This window comes from Colobus angolensis, unplaced genomic scaffold (assembly GCF_000951035.1).
Source record: "Colobus angolensis palliatus isolate OR3802 unplaced genomic scaffold, Cang.pa_1.0 Scaffold299, whole genome shotgun sequence".
In the NCBI taxonomy this organism is placed as follows: domain Eukaryota; kingdom Metazoa; phylum Chordata; class Mammalia; order Primates; family Cercopithecidae; genus Colobus; species Colobus angolensis.
Genome location: NW_012116254.1, coordinates 4,800,404 through 4,819,589, shown reverse-complemented (window position 1 = coordinate 4,819,589; position 19,186 = coordinate 4,800,404). Strand labels below are relative to the sequence as shown.

General features: G+C 50.1%; 1 protein-coding gene across 3 annotated transcripts in view; it reads left to right on the top strand.

The window, feature by feature from the left end:
* Nucleotides 1-19,186, top strand: part of ZBTB7C (zinc finger and BTB domain containing 7C) — a 138,178-nt gene that overhangs the window by 21,073 nt on the left and 97,919 nt on the right. Inside the window, exon 1 of one of the 3 annotated variants that reach the window (XM_011949363.1) lies at nucleotides 7,517-7,865. The exons of the other annotated variants lie outside the window; for them this stretch is intronic. The gene's annotated coding sequence lies outside the window, so the exon portion shown is untranslated. Of the gene's footprint in view, nucleotides 1-7,516; nucleotides 7,866-19,186 lie in introns of those variants that run through there. 3 annotated transcript variants of the gene reach the window in all.

Below are 19,186 nucleotides of genomic sequence, written 5' to 3'. Positions count from 1 at the left end.
TGACTTGAGCTCAGGAATTTGCGACCAACCTGGGTAACATAACAAAACCCTGTCTCTACAACAAAATACAAAAATTAGCCAGGCATGGTGGCATGCACCTATAGTCCCAGCTACTTGGGAGGCTGAGGTCAGAGGATTACTTGAGCTGGGAGGTTGAGGCTGCAGAGAGCCCTGTTTGTGCCACTGCACTCCAGCCTGGGTGACAAAGTGAGACCCTGTCTAAAAAAAAAAAAGAGAGGAAAAGTTGTGTTTATGTAGTTGTTAAGATGGTAAAAAATTTCTTTTCTTTTCTTTTTTTTTTTTTTTTTTTTTTTGAGAAGGTGGCTTGCTCTGTCGCCCAGGCTGGAGTGCCATGGCGCAATCTTGGCTCACTGCAACCTCCGCCTCCCAGCTTCAAGCGGTTCTTCTGCCTCAGCCTCCCAAGTAGCTGGGATTACAGGCAGGCGCCACCATGTCCTGCTAATTTTCGTATTTTTAGTGAAGACTGGGCTTTCACCATGTTGGCCAGGCTGGTCTCCAACTCCTGACCTAAAGTGATCCGCCTACCTCAGCCTCCCAAAGTGCTAAGATTACAGGCGTGAGCCACCACTCCTGGCCTAAAGACTATTCAGAACTATTGCATAGGGGTACTCCCACTTGTCCTTGTGATATTCAGAGTTGAGCTGGACTGCAATAGGGGAGAGGGATCCGGGTTCAACACCAAATACAAAGACAAATACGGATTTATAGTCAAGATGCAGAGGGTGGTGAGTGGATGGAAAATTACCAAGAGGAGACATCAAAGGTAGAGGGATCCTCGCTGAACTGACTTAACAGGATTCTTGCAGAAGGCAGGCCAGCAGGTCAAGATGGTTAGATATCAAGGGACGGGGGATTCTTGCTAACCTGACTTAGCAGCATTTTTGTAAAACTGGACTAGGCCAGCCAAAGACAGGGCCCAAGGACAAGAGGGGCTCAGAGAAACCTGTCTAAGATTTATTGAAGGAGAGGGTCTTTGTCAGCTCTTCAGGGCTGACAAAGGGATTGTGGGTCATGGTGACAGTTTGTAGCTAATGTAGCCAGACCTCAGCTCTTGGGGCTGCCTAGAGCCTCAGGGATCCTGACTTACACACAGTAAGTGCTAATTTAATATAAAGTGAATTAGTTGTTTGTCCTAGGGTAAGGTTCTTAGTGCATTTTTTTCCCTTAGTTTTCTGTGCATAAATATTTCCTTAAAAACAGAAAGTGTCTTTAGAAGCACAGAATTAAATCTCCCCTGCTTTGGAGGTAAGTGCCAGTGACCCTGCTGGAGGAAGAGAGCACTCTCCTGGGAGGCCAAGGTTCCACTGCAGCAGCTCTACTTGTGCTCCCAGTGTGACCTCGGGCAAGTCTCCTCCCCACCCTCAGCCCCACTTCCTCACTGTATATGGGAGCTATAATGCTGCCCCTGGCCCCTGAGGGTGGGAAGCAAATGAGGTGAGAGGCTGCTGGAGATGGAAAAGTGGTTTGCCTAAGGATGGGGCTGAATGATCTGGACTCACCCACCTGAGTTCATGGTAGATGTTTATCTGTTTATTATCTTTCCCCTTCTAGAAGAAGGTCAGCTCCATAAGAGTGGAGACCACGTGGATTGTTCACCACTTTATAGCCAAAGCCTGGAGTAGCGTGGGGCACAGAATAGGTAGTACATGCCTGTGAAGGGAAGGAAGGGAGAGAGGAGTGAAAGGAGGAGGAAGGGAGAAGGGAGGTGAATAGGAAGGAAGAGTCAAGAAAGGAGAGAGGGAGGAGTGAAGAAGGAGGGAGGGAGGAAGGAAGATAAGAGGGAATCTGCCTCCCCTAGCTAGTGGTGCCACCCCTTTTCCTGCCACTATCCCACCTTGACCAAATTCTGACCAAGCCCTCCTCCTCTGGGATCCATGGTGACAGGCCCAGCCACCTCCCACTCCTCCCCACAAGCCAGGCTTAGCTGAAGCTCCTGCCTGGCACCCTCCCCTCCTCCCACAGTGGGTGCCTGATGGTGTTACCTGATACAGTCTGGGAGGAGGGCGAGGCCCTGGCAGCCCTGGGGCCCTCAGGCTGTGAGCAGAGGGCTGGGACCCTGCACAGCCTACTGTGCAGCCAGCCAGGCTCGGAGCCCTGCCCTGCACCCCAGCCTGGCAGGGTACTTTCCCGCAGAGAGAACAACCCAGCACCTGTGCTTGGCCCACACCTCCTCCTCGGAGGTTCCCGAGGGCCTCGGACAAGCACCGGCTGGTCTCCGAGTGCTCCTAAATGGGAGGCAGGCTCTGCCGGCACCCAGTCCTCCCTCTGGGGCCACAGCTCCTTGCCCTTCCTTGCCTTGCAGCCCCTGCAGGACAGGGCAGCCAAAGGCCAGTAAGGCCAAAGGACTCCGTTTCTCTGCATCATCATTATGTTCTGGAAGAAGTGGAGGAGTTTGATGGGGTTTGGTAAATGGCTGATAGGTTCCAAATGGCTGGGTCGCCCCCCTAAAACAGAGTAGCAGAAATGTATGTAGCCTTGGCAACTAACAGATTGGGGTAAACTCGGTGACCATATAAAGGGCTGTTAAAGTGTAGCTTAGATTCAGTTCGTGGCTCCCTGTCTGTTCTCGATGCTAAACAGCAATGCATTGTTATTTCAAATTGGCATTTAATACATTTCAATAAAATCTGATCTGTGGATGAAAGTGATAGAGCCATGCCATTACAATCCACAGGTGCTAATATACAAACAGTGGACTTCAGAACGGTGAGGTCATAGCCTGTGATCGGACAGGAAGCCAGAGGGGCCACGAAGGAAGAGGCTTGGCATGGCCCTCCTCCCTTGAGCTGGTTGCATTTTCTTTCCGTTTTCCTCAAAATTCAATTAAACATTTGTTGAGCATCCAAGAAATACAAGGAGGAATGACAGGTGGAGCCTGTTAAATGCGGTGTGAAATCTTCACTCCAGTGAAAGAAAGACTGACCCACTGCCCATGCCACCATGATGCCATAAATATTAGTCTATCTAGTGTGATGAGATTATGGGTTACTTTTCCCCCCTGGTTCACAAATTTTTCTCTACAATGGAAGAATTTCATCAAGACAAGATCCAGTCCTTCTGTTTCCCAGATCTAGGATTCTCTCAATAAACACCTGTTCCAAACATACCTGCCTGGGGCCAGTGACATACCAGACACGATACAGTAAGAAAAGATGCATGGGTCCTTGCCCTCAAGTAGCCTACATTCTAGTGGGAGGGACCGTCAAATAATAAACTCAATGCAAGCATGAATCCTTTGATCAAGGGTCTGAGCTAGATAATGGGGTACAAGATCCTAATTTATCTATGTGGTTAGGAAAGCCCTCTCTGAGGAGGTGACATTCCTGCAAGACTCAAAGTTGGGGGAGCATTTCAGCCTGGGAAATTTGCATAAGCCAAGTCCCACAGCAGGAAGGAGAAGGAAGGAGGGGTGCCTGTCTGTGATTGAAGTATGGGGTGCGGGGAGTTTGGTAAGAGAAGGGCCTTGCAGGCTATGGTGAGTAGTATAAAGTGCATGTAAGTGCCCTGTGACAGGACCAGATGGCTGTTTTAAGTGGATTGCTTTGGCAGTTGTGTGGCTTTCGGCCGAAGGAGCAGACAGGAATGGGGCAGAGAGACCAGTTAGGAGGTGCCTGCAGAAGTCAAGGTGAGAGGGGATAGAGGCTCGGCCAAGGGCAGCAGTGGCAGAGGTGGCAGGAAGAGGGTAGGTTTGAGCTCTATTTTAGAGACAGACTCGCTGGTGGATGGTTTGGCTGGGGGCAGGGGTGGCGGCCAGGAAGGAGAGGGAGGCAGCAAGGGTGGCGCTGAGTTTCTGACTTGAGTACCACTCATTCTGTGTCTGCGCATCCTCTAGGATGACTTGCTTCAGCACTCTACCAAAGGGCAACCTCCATCTCAGCCTCCTTCTGCCTAACAATACCCTCGGGTTCAGGAAGAGTCATTTACCCTGCTTGTTCAGAAGGAGAAACTGAGGCTTGCATCAGCAAACCACACTGCCCCTTGGGAAACCAATTGTACGAACCAGACAAAGAGCCAGCGCTTCAACCCCAGGGTTGCCTTGGGTCACCAGAATCACAAAGATGGAGTGTGATGTCCAGTTTTATCATATGGCAGGTAGTGTGACCTTAAACAAGTTATAAAACCTCTCTGATCCTCAGTTTCCTTATCAGTAAGATGGAGGAAATAACAAGATCTACCTCACTGTGTGGTTGCAAGGAGTGAGGGCAGAGGCCCTCAGTCAGTATTACTCTCTGCAGATCACAGAGCTCATACATGTGTCTGCCTCTTTATGCACATGTGTGCAGACACTCTGTATCTGTGTGTGCTTGTCTGCACAAAGCTGTTTGTGTGCCTACATCACAACCCCAGCCGATGACTAGGCCCTGCTGAGGTTTCAAGTTAAGACAGTAGTAGCATGTTTGCTTATGTGCTTCTGTTTAGCCTTCTGAGCCATGCTTGGTGGTTGAAGTAGGAGCTTGCATCCTCATTGGAACACGAGTGAGTTGTTGAGTTTGGAGCCAGCTGTGAAAGTCAGGGCAGGTTTGCCCTGTGAAGCCAGCGGGCTTCCACGTGCTCTGGCTGACCTGAACTGGGAAGGCGGGGAGCCAGAGGTGGGGGCTGAGAAGGGCTAGGGCTGGAGGAAGGGAGCTGAGGAGGAGGAGGCCAAAGAGGGCCTAGGAAGGAACCTGGACCCAAAAGGAAATGCACACTCAGATCTGGAGTCTGGTGCACTCAGAGCCCCTTCTGTGGGTGGCTTTGGGAGCCTCCCCCAGCCCCCTCTCCCCACCCACTTCACTGAGACTGCTTTATGTTCCTGTTCCCAGGAGGCAGCTGGCACCGAGGGAGGCTGGAGCTGGTGGGGCGGCGCTCCCCACTTTGTGCCCAGAGCCATTCCAAAGGGTGTGTCCCAGCAGGGCACACACACAGTGATTAGGGGGAGGGAGGAGTGGCATTCACTGTCCACTGCAGGACCCAGCCGGTGGGCTGGACAGCAGCCAGCTCTCCCCAGGCTCTTGGCTGCAATATCATTGGCCCTGGCACCACCCATAGCCTACCCAGACACTCCTTCCAGTCCAGGGGCTGGAGCCCTGGCTAGGAGGAGCTGCCTGGGGGTAGGCTGGGCTGGGCACCTCAACTCTGCACACCCCTCCCTACAGCTTCCCTCCCACATCCCACTTCAGCTGGGTTTGAAAAGGTGCTCCCATCCTTCCTCCTCTCCAAATCAGGCCCTGCCCTGTGCTTTCTCCTTTCAGCCAGAAGCTGTACCCATAAACTGGCTCTACCCCATAGACCCCCTCCTGTCGTCTTAACCACTGAGAGAACCCTCTGAGCCAGGCCAGCTGCTGGCTTTCCTCAGTGACTCCCCCTCTTGCCTCCACTCCCACACCTGACATGCCCTCCTCTCCTGCTCCCTGCAGCACCATCTTCCAGGCCAGATAGCCCCACTCCTCCTGGAGCCCTGTCCCTGTGAGCCTGCCTTACTAACTGCTCTGCAAAAGCACTGCCCTGTTCCTTATGTACCCACGGGGTGGTGGATGCACCTTGCCCCACTGTCCAGTCCGCCTGTGCTTTATCTGCCCCACAAGATGAGAGGCTCTGAGGTTGGCACTGCACTGCACCCACCCCACCTCCACCCAGGCCATTGAGGCAAACCCTTTATGGGCACTCAGCAAACACTTCTGGATTCATACTGATTCCATCCAGGTCATGTGTTGTCACCTTTACCTCCTGAGTCTGGGAGTGGAGTGTGGAGTTATGCTTCATTGGATATTTAACTAGTGCCTTTGTGGACAAAGGGATTTGACTTCTCAGTCTTTGGCTTGGGTGTTCCGGGAGTACCTGGTTTTTGATAAAAAGCTATGGAGTCATCCAATCTTGGAAACTGTCCACCTGCTCTGATGAAGCACCCCCGCTTCTTCCCTTCAGCACCCAATTCCCTGACCTAGCAGCCTCTTCCCACCACATCCTGGCCGCCCAGCCTCTCTCTCCCCTCACGCAGCGGTCCACAGCCCTCTTTCCACAGCATGGAGGGTCTGACAGATGCATTCTAGTCCATTGTGGAGACACCTACTCCCCTGCCTGCAGCGGTGGGTATTTACAGTTTTAGAGGGAACCACAGAGACAGACCTGACCCTTCCTGCCTTCTTGAAGCAAGTTTGCCTGCCTCTCCGGGGCAGGCTTCCTGCAGGGCATATCCCAAGAAGGAATGAATCTGTAACATTGGAATTTCAGGTGAGGGGCACCTGTTGGAGGAGATAGTTTTGTCTGAACGATCTTTCTGGGCTCTGCAAATCACAGCCTCATCCCTAGACCTTCATGGCCAACGTACCTTTGAGATTTACTTCTGGTTTCAGGATGCTTTAAGGCTCATGGCCTGCCCAGGAAGAGTGGCAGAGGCCATGCAAGACCAAGCACCTCATTGCACTCCTTTTTTTTTTTTTTTTTTTTTTTTTGAGAGGGAGTCTCGCTCTGTCGCCCAGGCTGGAGTGCAGTGGCCGGATCTCAGCTCACAGCAAGCTCCGCCTCCCGGGTTTACGCCATTCTCCTGCCTCAGCCTCCCAAGTAGCTGGGACTACAGGCGCCTGCCACCTCGCCCGGCTAGTTTTTTGTATTTTTTTAGTAGAGACGGGGTTTCACCATGTTAGCCAGGATGGTCTCGATCTCCTGACCTCGTGATCCACCCGTCTCGGCCTCCCAAAGTGCTGGGATTACAGGCTTGAGCCACCACGCCCAGCCGGACTCCTTTGTTTTGTGTTTGTTTTCCATGACACCAGGGAAAGATAATCAACAGGAAAGATTCGCTCCCCTGGCTCTCCCCCCGTTTCTGAGAACAGTCAGCAGAGGTATCAAGGCATTAATGGTTATTTCCTCCAGGTGACCAGTCAGTTCCAGGGTAAAAGAGGCCTGACAGCACCCAGCTGGCCAGAGCCTCCCAGGTGGCAGTTTTCAAGAAGGCTTGAAGGAAAGGTTTGTGTGAGGTTTGAAGGAAAGGCCTGGGAGAGGGCGTTTGGCCACACCTCTGTGATTGGTGGCTGGCCCGCCCCGGTGTGGGCTGCTGGAACCTCCAGTTGGCATTTCTGAGTCAGCCTGCGTGATATGTGTGTTTGTTCGAGAGGAAGGGGTGTCGGTGGGTCCTACCCACAAGGTCTCATGACCCCCAGCGGAGGAGGGAGCTGCAGTTCTGTGGTTACTTCCTGCACTCCCTCTTTTTTTGTTACTTAAAGGATTGCTATGCAGTGTTTGATTTGGTTAAGTTACACTCACGACCCTGTAAGGAGAAAACATATAATTCTAGTAATTTTATTGGGCTTAGGTTTCAGGCAAATGGAAATAAAATTGCCTCTAAAAAGACAGACACGCTGAATTGAATAAAACAATAATAATAAAAAGCCTCCCTTGCTTTGAGATAAGTGGTAAGTCATTTTGTGAAGTACTAGAGAAAGGGGGGGAACCCACAAAAAACAAAACGGAGGAACCCGGGAGAAAAGAGGGGAAAAGAAAAGCAAGAAAAGCTCCTCCACCGCCCTTGCCTTTATTTCTGCTTTACCTTTTCCAAAGAGCTTAATTTGGTGTCATAAAGTGAAGCGTAAAGCGCGAGTGGTGAGATCGTCCTGTCCTGCGCTTGACAGTACAGGTGGACCAAAGGGGCTCCCGGCCAAATACTTCTGGTTGGAGGGAGGGGAGGGAGTGCTCGCTCAAAACCACTCCTGGAATGGCTTAACTCGCCCAGCACGAATCAATGACAACCTCCCGCCGGCTGCGGCAGGCTCCCCCGAGCAGCGCGGCCGCGTGGATTCCCAGCCTGGGACCCTGGCGGCGCTCAGGACACTGCCCGGGCACCAGCGCGGCGTCCCCTGGGCGGCCAGGTGGGTCTGCGTCGGCCTCGGACTGCCTCGAGGCTGGGATCGGGGCTCTGGGGAGCCCAGCGGCCAGGCCGTGGGGAGGGGGTGGGGAGGAAGCCCTTCCGGGCGGCCGGGAGAGCTCGGGCGCTGCGGGCATTCTCGCTGCACGCTGCGGGGACCCTGTGGCCGGGTGGCCGCGGGGCGGCTCCGGTTGGCGCGGGTGGCGGCGTCCGCAAGGCGTTCAAACCCCCTCCTCGCCGGAGTTCCTGCGGGGCGTGGGGCTGCGCACCTCCCCCGAAATAGGAGAGAGGATCTGGAACTCTGCAGAGAGCAACTCTCGCCGCTGCCCCATTACCGCTGGCCCACGCCAGCGGGCTCCTTTGGGGCGAGGGGCCAGCGGAAGGAACGTAAGGGCACTCGAGAGGGAGTTGCGGGTGTACATTGGTAGTTTAAATTGTCTCCCCCAAGAATGCTTGGTTCTCCCGAGCGTCAGATGAAAAACTTGGGGGCGCCTGGGAGGGGGGACAAAAGCCATGGCAACTTGGCTGAAGTCGAGGTCCGGCGATACGGGTAGAAATTAAAGGAGCGATTGGCAGAAGTCCAGCTCGGCGCGCGGCGGGAGTCCTGTCAGGTCCCTGGGCTTGAATCGCGGGCTGAACTGGGTGGGTGGGGGGCCTTTCCCTTAGCGCCAACCTGGGGGTGAGTGGATGGGGAGCACTCCCACCCGAGCAGGCGAGTCGAGCTGGAAGGCGAGTCTTCCAGCTCCGGAGGCGGCCCGGTGTGGGTGGCGCATAAGGACTGACCCGGTGCGTCCCTACTCCCGCGGGCCCCCGGGCCCGCGTCACCCTCTGGAGCGCCTGAGTTCCTGCAGGTGGGCGCAGCGGCCGCAGGGCTGGCCTGGGAAGAACGATGGAGAGAGCTTCCCCCAATCCCAGCACCCACAGCCCCCGCCGCCCACCCTGCGCGTAGCATCGAGCGTCGTCTCGTGCACCACTCCGTGCTCTGTGGTGAGGGCTCCGGGGTCGTTCCTTTCTGTTCCTGGCTTCCGTTGTCCCGGCTGTGTGCTGACAGGCGGGTAGGCAGCGGGCAGCTGCCTTCTTTCTTTTAATAGCTGGTACCCAGCTCCACGCAGAAGGAAGCCCCACTCCAGCGACTTACTGGTCGGCTAGTGGTAGACCACTTCCAGTTCTTCTAAATGCAGAATTTTGAAAATGGAAAGGAAGTGATTGAAACAAGCGGGCAGTTTCTCCAGATGAAATGAAGATTTTTTTTGGAAGGGGGAGGGGCGCGCTGGCTTGGAGGTGGTAAAGGCTCTGCCAGGTTCAAGTTTCAGCTCCACTCCCTCTGTCCCCCTTCTTTCACCCAGTTAAATCCTCTCTGGGCTTAGAAAGGTTCAGGAACCCCCACTGGGTGAAACTCTAGGAAAGGAAAGTAGCCCCAGTGCCGTCCTCCCCCTTAAGGCACAACCTGGGCTGCACAGACAAAGAACCCACTCTCCCAAAAAAGACTCATATTAGGTCACATCAGATATGAATCATTAGCCCCACTTTGCAGATGGGGAAACTGAGGCTCAAATGGATTAAGTACATTGTCCAGGTAGTAGCAGAGGCAGGATTCAAAGCCACTCATTGTACCCCACATGTTTTAGAATCTTACACTTTAATTGGGAGACAGGAATCACCCTGCTATAATTATAGTACAACAGAAAATAGTATGTGTTACATTTAATATTAACTTTTTTTGAATGTCATTATCTTTCCAAACAATCAGTCATTTATTCAACACTGTTGTATTGTTTACTGTATGTGTCCAGGTACCATGCTAAGTGCTGGGCATACATCAGTAAGTGAAATCACACTGGATCTCTGGCCTCTGTCAATGGGAATAGTAGTAGTAATAGTGCAACCCTCAAAGGGTTGGATGAAGTGAGATGGAGCCCGGGAAGGAGCCTGGGAAGCATTGCTGCTGAGAAGCAGCAACAGGAGGCCTGGATGTAGAGGAGGAGAGGGAGAAGGAAGGAGAGGAAGGAGCGGGGAAGTTAAAATGACTGGAGTCTCCATGCTGCAGTTACCAGGACTTGTCCCTGGTTCAAGGGAATGCAGTGGAGTGCACACAGCACAGTCAGCCTCTGCCCCAAGTGCCCAGGAAGCCGTTTGAGCCCCTGCTGTTCAGATTATTCATTTAGGGTTTACAGTTGTGGGTTTCAAAGAGTCTGCATTTTTGCCACATGCCAGCTGGAGATGACAAGAAGCAGCTCAAACAGTTTCTGAGAGGACTGGCATCTCTTTGGATCAGTGCTGGCCAGACTGAGAACTGTCCCAGGGTGTCATCCTCCTGATGCATCTGCCTACTTCCTGGTGGCCAGGATGGCATTTTCATAGGACTCGAATTCAGCTTCAAGCGCCTGCCCTTAACCTTGGGGAAGGAAGCTTGTCCACATTCACAGGACTTGTTGGTAGCAAAGCCAAGACTAGAACCCAAGTCTCTAGACCATACATGGTTCACAGAGCAGCTCATCTTGGCCTTCTGGGGTGGTTTTAGGACTCAACTGAAAGACCCTTCATCCACTTACATCTCCACTTACAATGCCATTTCCTGAGAATCCTGTCCTCCTTCGTTTTAGCTGACCAGACATATCTGTCCTAATAGAATGGTATTGGATGGATGTTTGAGACAGAGCAGCCATAAATAATCTGGGGCGTTTGGCCTGTTAACTCTCCTTCCATCCTGAATGGTGTAATAGGTGTAAGATAACTACCTCTAAAATTAACTATCACTTTTGTGAGGAAGGTGAACTGATAAATCTTGCCTTGAAGCTATTACCCATCTGAGTGATGCTCTGGGACTTTCCTTCCCCAGAATTGTTACCGCCTCTTGCTAGAAGAATAGTTTGTTTCTTCTTCTTTTTCTTAAAAAAAAAAAAAAATCCTGGGTTTGAGGTCGCAAGATCATATTGCATACTACCTTGATGTCGTCTGCCAGAATAAAGGCATTTTCCCCCAATATTGAGATTATCAGCTTGATAAGGGCAGTGAGCACCCGGCTGGCTGTCCTAGTGTTTACAGCAATTACACAGGTGTATAATTGCATGGGGATGTTTGTTTGCTCAGCCCTTGCTCAGCCAGGCAGCCCTACAGGTTGGGCCGGGGAGAGAGCTGTTCAGTTTATTTTCCTTTGGCTGGGAACTGTGGAGATGAATAGAGGGAGGGGAATCGGGTTGAGAGATTGTTGCCAAGAGCAATTTGGAGTCTCCTTCATATTAGTCAGAGATTGTGTTTTTCCTTTCTAAAGCCGCCTGTTTCATAGTAACTTCCATGGAGGATTTCTTTTCCATCTTGTGTGTATGTGCTTGTTAGTTTTTGTTTGATTTTTAACTTACTGCACTTCTCATGACTTAGCAAAAAAAAAAAAAAATAGCGTGGGGAATGGGTGATGAGACAGTCCCTTTATATCATGCATTCTGCATGTTATTGCCTAATAAATTTGAATACTGATAGACCCTGAGGTATCACGATGGAGTGAAATGAGTAATTCCTTTGAAAGGAGAGTTTATCTTCAGTGGATGACTTTCAAAATTGCAGCATAATTTCACTTTCCCGCTGTACATCTTGATCCTGTGTTTAGATAAATAGGAATGCTTGCTCTCTTCTGTCATTTTCCCTTTTGTTCCATTTGGAAGGCCCCCTCCATGTGGGCCTTGCTTGGAAGGGGATCAGCTAGAGTGGGCCTCACTCCACCTCATCCTCACCCATGCACCTCCCTCCTCTATGCCGGAGGCCAGCTAGTGAGAAGGAGGCTCCCCCTGTGGGTTAAGAGCTGCCCCCCAATGGTGGCTTGGCTTGTGTGTGCATGGAGCACAGAACAGGAAAGCGTGCATGACCACAGGCTGCCCCTCCTAGGCCAGGAACCCCAGAGCAAGCTGTAATTCATCAGTCAATAACTGAGTCCATCCACTGAACAAATTGAGTGGAGCAACTCTGAGACTCCAAACTTGAAAAATTACCTAATAATGTGGTACACGATCTATGTCGGCTTTTCCAAATTAGATGCAAACCAGATGCAAATGTACATGTGACCCTCCCAAATGATATCATATAACTGGACTTGGCCTTCAGGAAAATCTGTGCTGCCTACACATATGCGTTGTACACGTACATGCAGGGCTATTGCTTTCTTGGCTGTGGATTCTGGCTGACAATTCTGTTCAGTTGTTTCTGGAGACAACAGTTTGGTCCACTGGTTTTTCTGGAGCCACTGGAAGAGGTCACTGGAGAGATGACAGTGGTCTCAGCTCCTGTTGACACTTGCCATCCATAAGCCCTAGGGAAATCTAGCAGAGGCTGCGTCTATTAAATAGAACCTAAGCAATAGAAACTTTTCTAATGCTTGTTTTGTTTCTGTTTTTCTTAATAAAACAGTAAATAAGATTTATTGAAATGTAATTCACATGGCGTATAATCTACCCATTCAAAGTGTGAATTCAATGGTTTTTAGCATATTTGCAGGGCTGTGTAACCATTACCATTATGAGTTTTATAGTATTTGATTACTCCAAAGGAAATACTGTACCCATTAGCAGTCGCTGCCCATTTCACCCCCAATCCCCTGTCCTGGGTTACCAATAATCTACCTTTTGTCTCTATAGATCTGCCTATTCTGGACCTTTCATATAAATAAAATCAGATAATATGTGGTCTTTTGTGACTAGTGTCTTTCAACTCACCTACCACTTCTGAGTCATTAGCTTTGTAGCATGCATTAGTACTTCATTTCTCTTTATTGCTGAATATTCCTTGTGTGGATATACCATATTTTATTTACCCATTCCTAATGATATTTACCCATCATGGGTAAATCCATTTACCCATGATGGATATTTAGGTTGTTTCCATATTTGACTTTTGTAAATAATGCTGTTTTGAACAATCATTTGCAAGTTTTTGTGTGGACCCAGATTTTCATTTCTTTGGGGTATATATCTAGGAGTGGAATTGCTGGTTCATATGGTAACTGGATAGTTACCCTTTGGGAAACTACCAGAATGTTTTCTTACAGTGGCCATACCATTTTACATTCCCACCAGCAGGTATGTATGTGATGGTTCCAGTTTCTCCATATCCTCACCAAGACTTGTTGATAATATGGCCTTTTTATTGTAGCCATCCTATTTTTAAGGGTTTATATGCTCAAGGGAACAGTAGCCAGGAAATATTCTGGGATCAGCTCGGTCATGCTTGCTTTCTGTAGGTATAGTGAGAGCCATTACAGACCTCTTGAGCATCCTGCACACCCTGGTGTTTCCTTTGCATGTCCCGGAGCTCTATACTGAGCTTTCCCTCTATGTTCCTATAAGACATTGACTTTGTATGGCTGGGTACTCTTATTTCATGCTGATATTTCAGCTCCACAATGAAATCATTTTATCCTAGTTTTATGCCTATGGGACTGACCAGGATAACTAACTCTTAACAAAGACAAACTAGGAACTCACCTAGGTTGAAGACTACCAAATATTTAAAATTAAAAAAAAAATTATCTTTTCATTAGAACATCCTAAGTCCTGGTCATTAGCCATTCTATGGCATCATGTTCAGTGTAGCCAAACCTGAAGACCAGAAATGAATCCCAGTGCTTCCTGGAAGTTATTGTAATGGAGTTTGGCTTGTATGGCCCAAGAGCAGCCTGGACTACACTCTGCTGTGAATGGACTCTTCACCATCAAATAGTGCTTAGTCCCTTAGTCCAGCAGTTTGTAAACCTGATTACATGTTGCAATCACCTATAAAGTCTTTTGAAAGATTACAGGCCAGGCACCATAGCCCACGCCTGTAATCCCAGCACTTTGGGACGTGGAAACAGGTGGATCACTTGAGGTCAGGAGTTCGAGACCTGCCTGACCTACATGGTGAAACCCTATCTCTACTAAAAATACACAAATTAGCCAGGTGTGGTGGTGAGCACCTGTAATCCCAGCTACTAGGGAGGCGGAGGCAGGAGAATCGCTTGAACCCAGGAGGTGGGTGTTGCAGTGAGCTAAGATGGGACCACTGCACTCCAGCCTCTGTGACAGAGCAAGACTGCATCTCAAAAAAATAAAAAATAAATAAAACATTATAGATGCCATGCCTACCCAAGAAGTACTTCTCGAGGGAGGCCACCAGATGCCTGCAGGTGATTGTGGTGAAGTCTGAGAACACTTTTTAACCTCTCTGTGCCTCAGTTTCCTGACTTGAAATGGGGAGTTGGATGGATTATGCTGGTGTTCTCCACAGGGATTCACACAGCTGGCTAAAGCACAACAGATCTGCATGGGTCTGGGTCTGCACAAAATTTTATTTATAAAAGAGGGCTTCTGCTGCTGAAAATGATTTAGAGAGCCCTTCAGCTTTGACCATGCTGAGTGTTGAGGACAATTTTCCCAACTTCTCAGAGGAGCAGAGTCGTATAAATGGCTGTTACTTGGTAAGACAGTCACACTCTTCAAGGGCAAGGACCAGATCACCCATGTTGTTGCCCTGGCTAGCTGTGTGCACAACTGTGATATAGTAGGATTGACCTAGCATCACTTTCTTCTCCCTTCCCACTCAGGGTCATCCCTGCCCACTTCCCTTGAAGCCCCCAGCGCTTTGCTCCTTTTCTTCTTTTCTTCTATTATTATTTCTAATAGCAGCCCAGAATGTCATTCATTCATTCAACCAACATTTCCCAAACACCTCCTGTAAATGATAAAGTGACTGAAGCTCCATTTCTGTCCTCAAATAATGCACCAGCACATTTTAAGCAGAGAAGCAGCCTGAGGTTAATCTCTAGAGGTGCAATTTCAGGGCTCCTTGATTGGGATGAAGGAGAATTTTAGAGAGGCCTGCATTCACAGCACGTAGGTAAGGCGACTCCACCCCAACCCTGTCTGCAAGCTCTTTTCCTTCACCCTCTCCTACTGGGGCTCTGCCATCAGCCGGCTGCTTAGAAAATGCTTCTGTCATCCCTGGTCTCAGCCAGAGACTGCCCTCCTCCTCAACTCCCACCTGCTAGGGAGCAGGCAGGCAGAGGAGGGAAAGGGAGGGCCGGTTTATTCGGAGATCTGAGCTCCACACGCCAGCCCTTGGCTTCCACCCCGTAACACTGACTGGACAATTCACAGGACAGCTGTGCTGTAAGGACTGAAATAATCACAGTTTATTAAAGCTGTCGGGGGGCGGGGAAGTGGGGTGGAGGAGGGACCAAGGGTCACATTTCTGCCTTTCAACAAGAGAGAGGCCAGGTGAGGAAACTTGAGGCCAGGCCTCCATACAGTGGAGCCTCTCCCTACCTTCCAGGCAAATGCACACACCAGTGACATTAGAGACACTGCTTTGGGGTGTTTTGAAAGTTTTTTGTTTTTTGTTTTTTTAATAGAAGGAAAAACCTTGAAGTTTCACTTGAATAGGGATTAATGTCTCTGTGGGCTGGACCTGCAGAGGAGGGGAAATTCTAGAAGGGTGGAAGTTGCAATTAAAGGAAACGGGTCTGATCTGCCTCCGACTGATCAGGGAGGGCTCCTAAGTTGGCAGTTTTGAAAGGAACATGTTTGGGGTAGTTTTCTGGGCATTGCTGTGTTTTTCTTTGGACTTTCTCTGAGGGGGGTGTGTGTATATGTGTGTGTGTGTGTGTGTGTGTGTCCTCAGTTAATACCTAAACTTTGGTTCTAACCAGGAGATGGGGACACTGGGAAGTTTTGAAGCCACCCTGCGTGTGTCTTTGACCTTTGGTTTTCCCCCACTCTCCTTTGGCAGTGTTTTTGGAGGACAGTGAAACAGGCATTTGCAGCACACTTTTTTTTCCCCCTGGTATCTTCATGCTTTTCCTACACTGCTTAAATTCCTCTACCCACCCTCTGAGACCCACTCATCCAGGAATCTGTGTTCCAAAATCACCCCATCGGAGCTCTCAGCACCCTTTCAAACCCCTCACCTCATCCCCTCATTCTGATGATCAAACCTGGTTATTAGGAAAAGCGAGTTATTTGCATGAATTCACATTAAGGTGTGGAAGAGACACTCACTACCACAAGGTCCCCTTCTCAGGGTGTCTGTATTTGAAAGAGGAGGCTTACCAGCGCACACTTTTTTCTTCAAAAAAAAAAATTATTTCGATAGCTTTTAGGGTGTAAGTGGTTTTTGGTTACATGGCTGAATTATACAGTGGTGAATTCTGAGATTTTAGGGCACTCCTCACCCAAGTAGTGTACATCGTACAGGATATGTAGTTTTTTTATCCCTCATCCCCTTTCTACTGTCACCCTTCTGAGTCTCCAGTGTCCATTATACCACTCTGTATGCCTTTGCCTACCCATTGCTTAGCTCCCACTTATAAGTGAGAACGTTTGGAATTTGGTTTTCCATTCCTGAGTTACTTCACTTAGAATAATGGCCTCCAGCTCCATCCAAGTTGCTACAAAAGACATTATTTTGTTCCTTTTTATGGCTGAGTAGTACTCCATAGTGTATGTATGCCACATTTTCTTTATCCACTCATTGGTCGATGGGCACTTATGTTGGTTCCATATCTTTACAATTGTGAACTGGCCAGCACACATTTCTAATGGTGGAACTCAGACACGAGGAAAAAGCAAAGTCAGACATGGGCAGTGCATGGGGCCAGTTGTTTATTCGGGGAAGGGGACTTCCTAGACCACTTTAATCATGCCACATTTCTAGCCACTTGTGAGGCCGGTACATGGGAACAGCCTGGCAGGCAGCTAAATGGAGAGGAGGATGAAGGGCCAGAGTGAGGGCACCTTGCAGGGAACAGTCAGTTCGGGGCATTGCAGGGAGAACCAGGGGCTTCCCAAAGGTCAGGCTGAACTGGACAGGCCAGAGGCTGATGTTCAGGCAGGCAGGAGTGATTTCCTGTAGGCCTGTGGATCTCTTCAAGGTAACAGTAGGTATGACCCAGGGAATGTTGGGAACAAATGGAGCGAACACAAAGATGGAGCTTACGGGGTCCTCCAGATGACTCAGGCCTTGGGGAGGAGGCCCCTCGGCTGGGCTGGGTGGCCTCTGGCCGGCCCTTGTGTACATGCAGCTGTGGGGTTCTCAAATCCACTGTGTCTTTCTCCCTCCCTTCTCCCACCGTTGCTCCCTGCCGAGGGGACAGCTTCTCTCCATGTTCCCTCCCATCCCTCCTCTCCCACTCCTGTGGCGCACCCTCTGAGTGAACCTGGCCTCCAACTCTTGGAAGCTTTTCCAATAACACAGTGGTGAACTCTCTGCAGCCCCAGGCAGAGCAGAGGAGCTGAGCGTCAGCCAACCCCAAAGCCCATGCTGGGATGAAAGGCTGAGTGAGCCTCACGTGGGGGGAGCCGAGGGGAGAACAGTGGGGCCCTTGGAGGAGAAACGCTGGCCCACAAGGCCTTCCTCACAACCAGTGGGGGCCATCGAAGGTGATGCCTCATCAACAAGGACAAAGCAGCACCTGCTGTGTGCAGGCCCCATGCTGACCCCTGTAGGACACCCATGCAGGTCTTTGGCCCCTGCCTTCTAAAGGGTTGTCATCCATTTAGCCAGGTAAGACCAGAAGTAAAAAGGAAGCAAGATTCTATAGAATCAGGCATGACATTCAGCTGAGTGGTACAAGAGAGATGGTGCTATTCAATGTCAGAGCAGGGGGAGGAGGTGTCGACCTGGGGCTTAGGGGTGCCTTCAGGGAAGTGCTCTGAGCTGGGACTGATGATGAAGCAGTGTGGCACAGCCTCTTAGCACCTAGGCTCTGGAATCAGGGCCTGGTTCAAGTCCTACCTCTGTCATCTGCAGGTTCCGTGGCCTTGGACTAGTTATTTAACCTCTCTGTGCTAGTTTCCCCATTTGCAAAATGGGGATGGAGCCTCCTAGGGTTGATGTGAAGACTGAATGAGGAAAGCCATCAGTGCCTGGCCTATTGTGCATACTTCATAAGTGGTGGCCTTCACCATTTGCAGAGAACCTTTTCTGAGCCACACACATCTTTCTTCATTGCTCTTGCCCTTGAACCTTGAAGGTTCTCTCTCCCCTCCCGCTTTCCTCCTCCCTTACCCATCTCTTTCTTCCACTCCCCCTTCTTCCCTGCCCTAAGGCTGCAGATGGTCACTCTGACCTGGGCCTAGGCAGAAAGGTAGAAGTCATTTTCTCTGTTTCCTGAGACCAGCAAGACTTTAGATCCTCCACACAAATGCTCAGCCTTACAAGGAACCCCAAGAGGATTGCCCCTACCAGGTTGAAGAACTCCACAAACAGCATAGAGCTCTGGTCTTCCCCCCCTTTCTTCCAGCACACACCTCTCCTCAGAGGGATTGATGAAACCCAAAGCAATGGAAGTGTCACATGCCACTCAAATAACAAGCCTGGTTCATCACAATGGCCCACCGCAAGTAGGTGTCCCCATGTAATGAGAAGCCGATGAGGGCATCTCCCCCAGGGAGCTAGAATGGGTTGAAATTTTTGAGACCAGCTAAGCAACACACTGTGGAAGGCAGGACAGGCTGGAGTCCACAATAAGTTCCAGGTGATTGAATTCAAGAGCCACTGGGGGTCACACTGTCTAGGGCTGTCCTCAGAGCCCCGCTCTGATAAGGACAGAGGAGAGTGGTGCCCTGGGCTGTCTTCAAGCCCCAGGGTATCAGGGGGTATATTAAAGACACAGGTGTTCTGATGTGATTAATAAGACCTTCCTTAAACCTGTCTATGACAAAATCCTGGTCTGCTCTTAGACTAACTCATTTACCAATGATAGTGAAGAATTATCTCATAATGGATTTTTTAAAGTAATTATTCCCAGAGACTGAGAACAGGTGATAATAACAGGGAAAGTCAGCATGAGAGGTAATAAAGGAAAATAGGAAATACCTGTATGTAAATTTTTGAAATGATATCCTTTGAAGAAATCAAATGATATAAAAAATGATGTATCCCTGAAGCATAGTCCTGGCCAAATGTGCAGCACTCCCTGGGAGCCTGACTGCGCGGTGCGCTGTGTTCTCTACTGACCCTGCCGCCAGCATGCCAGCTCCCCTTCTCTTGGCAGGGCCCTTCCAGGATCACAGTAGCCCGAAGCACAGTAGGTAAAGAGAGTTGCACGATGATATCTTGCCTTCTTCGAATGCATGGCTAGCGACCTCAGTGCAGCCACACCGTACCAGAGTGTATATGCTGTACAGTGTCTCCTGGGGCTACCTAGGCAGGGTACCTGCCCTAGATCCCCTTGTCTACTGGGGCCACCTAATGAGGGGCAAGGCAGACAGTGTTAGGACATCAGAAGCCCTCCTGGTCTAAAAGTTCTTCCCTGGTGGATGGTGGACCCAGAATATGAATCTGCCTGACCCCCAAGACCAC